This window comes from Peromyscus leucopus, chromosome 3 (genome assembly GCF_004664715.2).
Source record: "Peromyscus leucopus breed LL Stock chromosome 3, UCI_PerLeu_2.1, whole genome shotgun sequence".
NCBI lineage: Eukaryota > Metazoa > Chordata > Mammalia > Rodentia > Cricetidae > Peromyscus > Peromyscus leucopus.
In genome coordinates, this window is record NC_051065.1 from 57,467,889 (window position 1) to 57,474,898 (window position 7,010).

Sequence of the window (7,010 nt, forward strand, 5' to 3'; positions counted from 1 at the left end):
AGGCAGGATCGGATGCAGGTGGTGAGATAAGATATTAATATAGCTAGCCCTGTTACAGAGCTGTTCAGGCCCAGGGCTGCCAAATGCTAAGCTGGATCAAGGTCCTGAGCTGGCTCTAAGCTTTCTGAGTCCGGATGACGAAATGGAGGTTGACCATGTCAAGCAGGGAGATAATGCCGAACAGAAAATCCAGGAAGAGACTCAATAGCTTCTTTCCTGCCCATACCATAACACATGTACGTGATGATCAGATAAGAGTCGTGAGTACCACTATCCCCCACCCAGTATTTGGTATCCCTCTTTATTTTTGAGCCAGGTGAAGGGATTGTGTGGTTCATTGCTGTGTATGATAAGCTCACAGACCCGTTTTTGTTGGTTTGTTTGTTTTTGGTTTTGTTTCTGATAGCTTTGAAATGCCCATGAAGCCAAATGTTCCCGATTTAACTTGGTAAGTTCCTAGGTGGTGATGTTTTGTGTAAATAAGTTGTTTTTCAGCCTGTGGCTTGTGGCTTGGGATGGACAGGTGATGGTTGCCTATAGACAGGAACAAGAGGCAGAACCATTCTGCCTCAGCACCTGCACTCATAACGGGGTGCGTTGCTGGGTTGGGTGTGGTCGTATGTTTGTGCATGTCGAGGCCAGAGCATAAGCTCAGGTGTGGTTCATTGGGAGGCATCACTTTGTCTTTATTTTTAATCTATTTATAGTCTCATTCCTCACTTGGAAGTCGCAGCTCAGGTGGACCTAGTTCCAGGGAGTACCAACAAACTCCATTTTTTTCCCCATTCAAGCTTTAAGTTGCTTTCCCGCTATATGTAACAAACAAACAAATGAACAGAAAGAAAGATACTGCAAAGACATTCTCTAACTTCAGAAGAGAACAAAATGGGATGGGAGGGTGTGGAGGTGCCCACGAGTAGATAACCAAGGTGACCTCTGTGGGCCCTCCAGCCGTCACAAGTGAAAACTCCACAACACTTGGATTTCTTTTGTATTTTAACATCAAGCCGTGGAAACATACCTAGGAAAGGCAAAGAGAGCCTTGTCAGGTCTCTGGGCAGTCGGAAGCCACCGAGGGGATCGGACTGGCAATGGGGTGGCCAGGGCAGTGTTGGTTGGAGGCGCCACATTTTGCTGAGGCTTTAGTGTGGCAAAGTCATTGGGCTTGAGCTTGTGTGGGAGTTTGGGATAACAAGGTCCCATCCTCACCCTCCTTCAGTATTGCCTTATAACTGTTCCGTGAAGCCCGTCTGTTATTTTGAAGATGCCAAGTTATCACTGTACAATGGCTGAGGCACATGTTTCCAGAAGTGAGGGCGGGACGGAAATCTGGAGAAAGGGCCCCCTGAAGAGAGACATTCCAATGTCATATCCTTCGGGAGTGTTCCCTCAAAGCCCAGATTTTTGCCCGTGACAAAGAAATAGGCAGAGGCGCACTCCCATGAGAAGTTGGAGGGACAGAGTGCTTCTGCGGAGCCCAAGGGAGCATCAGGGACTCCGGGCCCCAGCAACAGAAGCTCCGAGAGCGCAGACTTAATGTGTTTCCTCATGAAGGACACAAGCGTCAACACCACATCCGCCTTTCCTGTTTTCTATAATGTGTTTCCCTTTTGTATCCCAAGTACAATTTTATGAACATTTCCCCTGTGGTCTTCCCTCTGCTCAGGAAGTTGAGGGAGGTGGGCTGGGGGCCCGGGAAAGGGATGAGAACCACAGAGCTTAGCTGTGCTTGGAAGAGCAGGAGGTCAACTGCAGACCAGGGCAAGAAGCTAGCAAGGCGCTGGCCCGACCCCAGGCTCCGGAGGCCCATGTCATTATTTCTAGTGGCTGTGGCTAGTACTGACTTTGGAAGGCTGAGGAGGTTGGAGTTCCCCACCGTTAGCCTGTCTCTGGTGATGGGGCAGGCCTGGCCCAGTTCAGGCAGCTTATGGGGATGGGAGGGCAAGGCACGAGGAGGTTGGCAATGTGGCACGAACCAGGGGCCCATGGAAAACAGGGACAGTTGGTGGCAGGACTCACGGCTGTAGCCTAGGAAATGGATGCCACCTGGAAACACTTTACAGGCACCGTCTCAGCCCTTGTTCCAACATAACTGGGGCCACGCTGGGAGTGGAAGCGGCGTGGTGACAGATAAAGCCCTTCTGGGAAGATGGGGAGTGGGGCACTGAAGGACAGATTTGGACAGCTGTCTAGCTCTCTGGTTCTCAGACTCCGAGTATTTGGGAGAATTTTTTGGACAGTGGTAACACATTCTGTGGCTCCGTGTGGTCTGGCCTGCCTGTGGCTGGCCTCTCTTCCTGTTCTGTAGCAGGCCCCCTGATTTTTCCTGATGGCCCCTCCAGACCAGCTTGGAAACTCTTTGAGGGCCAGAGTTCCTTGGGCTGCACTGATTGCTTCAGACGTCTTGCTTTTCTAAAGGAGTGTGTTAGACCTTTTTTTCTGCGGTCATTTTCTCTGTGTTCCCGTCTCTCGTTGGAATGGTCAGGGGGAGAGGGGGAGGCTGGGAATGGAAACAGCACCTGGCAGCACTCCTGAATAGGGGGCATTGGCCCTTCACCCTGGGCCTCTGCCTCTGGCTGGCCTCACACGAGCCGCTCACATTCCAAACTGGAGGGCTGGTTTGTTTTCTTAAGAAAGTAATAACTGTGCACATTCACTGTGGTTCTTATGGCTTTCCATATGTATAATCGCTCTTTCTCCTTCAGTTTTTTCAATTTTTTTATACTTTCAAATAAATGCTCATAAATTTTATGGGTGAAAAGGACGAAAAAACATACCTAAAAAGAACAGCTTGTTGGAAAAAGGAAGAAGCGGGGAGGGGAAGATGTAGAAAAAGCAAGGTTCTGTTCAGCTTTACAAATTCAAGAAAATGGGAGGGATGTTTCAGGCTTACAAAAAAGAGAAATCTTAAAATCATTTTTCTGGCCCCAGAGCATCTGAGTCTTAAGCTCTTGGTCAATGCACTTAAACCTGAGCTTACTGGGACCTGGTGGTGGTCCCTCAGGCCTAAAACCAGCTGAGACTACACGATCTCCTGGAGTTAGTGGTGTCTCAGCCACGAGAGTCTCATGAGCCTTGTGCAAATCTCAGGACGCGGAAGCCCCAGTCTTTGTAACTTCAGGATGAAGGGGGCTGGCTTGGACATCTGGGAACTTCTATGAGTTTTCAGTTAACGAGAACAAGAAACTGGTTCTGAGGCCCTTCCCACGCTCCCGTCCCCCATGGATGCTGTCAGACTCCATTGGGTGTCTTTGCAATATCCGTTCTTCCTTCCTCCCTCCTTATCAGACTCTGCTTTTATTTGAAGCAGGGATGTGACCAGCTGCAGAGAGAGTTCCCAGCCTCCCTTGTAGCTTGGGTGGCGCCACATGGCACTGTTCCAAGCCATAAGATAGGAATGTAAACCCACAGACTCAGTGGCTCCCACTTTCACCCCCTGCTCTTCCTGCCTAGAATTCAGTTCAGTGTGAGGGGTAATGGCACCATCTAGAAAACGGAGGTCAAAATTCAACCCTACTCCCCATAAAGCCACTGACAGTGGTCTCACAAGACGAAACGGAGCTGGAAGTTTCCAGTCACCTAATATCAATCACTGTGGCCACCGTAAAGTCTGGAATGCAACACATCACTCATGCGTTTGGGGGGGACATTGGCACAAGCAGATGTCCAGATATAGTGCAGACTGTTACATATGCCACGTAATACTTGAGTAAACACCTGTGTTTCCAGTTCCTATGTGGACTAGCCCAGGTTTGTTTTTTTTTTAAACTTTTTTTTAAAGATTTTTTTATTTATTTTTTTAGAAGAGGGCATCATATCTCATTACAGATGGTTGTGAGCCACCATATGGATGCTGGGAATTGAACTCAGGACCTCCAAAAGAGCAGCCAGTGCTCTTAACCTCGGATCCATCTCTCCAGCCCATAGCTCAGGTTTTTTATTGTCATTTTAGAATGTGCTTGTGGTGGCTTGAATGAGAAATGTCCTCACTGGGCTCATTTATTTGAACATGTGGTCACCTCGTTGTTGGTGGTTCAGGAAGGCTGTAGGACCTTGGGGAGATGGAGCCTTGCTGGATGACCCGCATCGCTGGGGGCAGGCTCTGAGAAGCTCTCCCCACTTCCAGGTCCCTCTCTGCTTGTGTTTCAGTTGAAGATATGATCACTTTGCCTCCTGCTCCAGCCCCCCCCCACCCCCCATTCCCCCACCCCCTGCTGGCATGCCTCACCCCCATTCTAGACTCTCCCTCTGGAACTGTGAGCTCAGACAAACTCTTCTGTAAATTGCCTTTAGTTGTGACATTTTATCACAGCAACAAGATGGCTAATACAGTTTGTTTTTTGAGGCAGGGTTTCTCCGTGTAGTTTTGGTGCCTGTCCTGGATCTCGCTCTGTAGACCAGGCTGGGACTAAAGGCATGCATCAACGCCACCCGGCTCTGTTTCTTAATTAAAGAAAAAAAAATCTCAAGTATAGCAGTAGTCAGGTTACTCCAGAGACAACCACATATATCTTGGGGTTTGCGGGGATGTTGGTTTTCTGGAAGTGCTGGGGATTGGACCTGGGGCCTTGAACATGCCAAGCAAACTATCACTGAACAGCATCCTGAGGTAGCATCTTATGTTTGCCACGTCTCTTGATGATGTCACACTTTCTTGTTCTTAATCTCGTCTTCTTCTTCATTGTGGACTGAGAGGACAGTTCCTGCCACATTCATGTACCATGAAGCCTGGCGTGCCGTGGGCTAAAGCATCTACAGCACGTAAACACACACTAGGGTGTTTGCTCAGTGGCACATTTCCTTGCATGTGTCCCACCGTTATATACATGTCTCCGTGTCACCAATGACAAGACAGATCAGAAGGGTCTGTGTCCCCAGTGCCTCAAAAACAGTCACTGAGACAGCCCTAGACTGCCCCTGTCAGATTAACCCCACCCATTTCGGCCATAGTGAGGTGAGTTCTGTTACACTGTCACTTGTGGGGGGCACTAATGGAGGGAGGCTGAGGAAGAGACAGTCCTTCCGCAAATCTCGAGTGTCTTTCATATGCCTGGGGCTGCTGGAGCTGAGGGAGAGCAAACAGCCCGATGAGTGCCTGCCCTCGTGGGTCTGAGTCCAGCCAAGATGAACAAGGAAACAAAATCAATTAGTTGCTAATGATCATTGCTTCAAAGGAGATAAATGAGGCCTTGGGAAGGAGGATTGTGGGAGACAATGATCTATGGCCAAAGGGTAGTCCTCCAGCCAAGGCTTATAAGGAAATTTAAAGGGAAAGAGTGGGAGGAAGAATGTTCCAGAGAGAAGCAGCAGTGTGTGACAAGATAGGAGACCTGGGACGGAGCTGTGAGGGAGGCTAAGAGGGCCAAAAACAGGTCATGTGACCGTGGGTAGGATTTTTAAATCATTGTTTGTTGTTGTTATTTGTTTTTTGTTGTTCTTTTGGTTGGTTTGTTTTTGTTTTTTATTTTATTTTATTCTTTTTTTTTCTTTTGAGAATGAGACCTTTGAAGGCCATATCCATACAAACCCAGAGACAGAGGCAGGTGGATCTCTCTGTAAGTTTGAGACCAACGTGGTCTACACAGTGAGACCCTGTCTCAAAAGACAACAAACAAAAGACCACCTCTACCCATCACCATCAAGCACAGTTTTTGTAGGACTCTTCCCTGCACCGGAGTTCTTGCCAACCTGGTTGTGAAAACAGGTTCCTGACGTCTTCCGGGAGACTGAGTGTGAGGCAGCTTCAGGGTGTGTGGGCGTGAGGAACCCTGGGCTCTGAGGGCCAGTGCACCCTGCCTTACCATAGTGTGTCTGCCCTTTAACTGCTCTTATCTCTGAGTCTGAGCCTTCTCATGGAAAACAAGGTTATTAACAGTTCCGCCTATGACAGCTAAGAGGAAGCCATGTGTTGAATCCCATGATGCACTGGGAGCTGTGCGTGGCCCATAGTAAGTGCTAGGCAAGAACTTAAGACCACATTACTAAAACACCTGTCAGCCCAGTCCTGCTACCTCCAGGACAATGTTGCTCCAGCTCCGTAGATTCACTTGCCCCACCCTGGAAACGCTGGTTAATCGTGAAGACAAAATCCTAATACCTTCATGGTAAACCAGTCTCCACAGACCCCGCCATTGGTGGCCTGCCTGGACAGAAGTTTCAGACTTACACAAACCAAGTTCTATGTGGCCTTATAAAGCTTTTGAAATACTCTGAAACAGCTTCCCTTATCTTAAAAATGAGCTTATTGAGCCAGGTGTGATAGTTCACAAGGAGCTGAGGCAGGAGGATTGCTGTGAGTAGAAGGCAAGCCAAGACCACACCAATGAGTCCCAGGTCAGCTTGAACTAGAGAGTGAGATTCTGCCTCAAAATTTTTTTAATTTAAAAATGAGTTTATTAATACCAGTAATGTACTCTCCCATGAGGATAAAATAAAAATATTTGTGTAGAGGGCATAAAAGTTATAACCACACTTCAGTGTGCAGAAAGAAGCAGAGCTCATTTTATTTATCTATAGCTTATATTAATGCAGCCCATGACCCTGTATTTCCACTAACAGAAAACTCCAGGTTGGAAATTCCAGCTCGATTAAACCACTTCCAGCTTTAAAAATAAAAACAGCTCAGCTTCTTGTGGAAACTTTACCCAGGATGCTCTGTCCTCCTCCACTGTTGGGTCCTCCTTGCAGATAATCCAGCTTCTTTGGGGTTAAATGCACTGGCTGTCCTGGGGCTTCCACAGCTGGTCTTTTGCATGTCCATCTAATGGCCAATATGCCATCATGTTACAGGCTGTATAGCCCTTGGCCTTGTCTCTCACCTGCAGGATCTACACACACACACACACACACACACACACACACACACACACACACACACACACACACACACATTTTTTTTCCTCTGCTCAGAATTTTTTTTTTTTTTTTTTTTTTTTTTTTTTTTTGGTTTTTCAAGACAGAGTTTCTCTGTGTAGCTTTGGCACCTGGCCTGAAACTCACTCTCTAGCCCA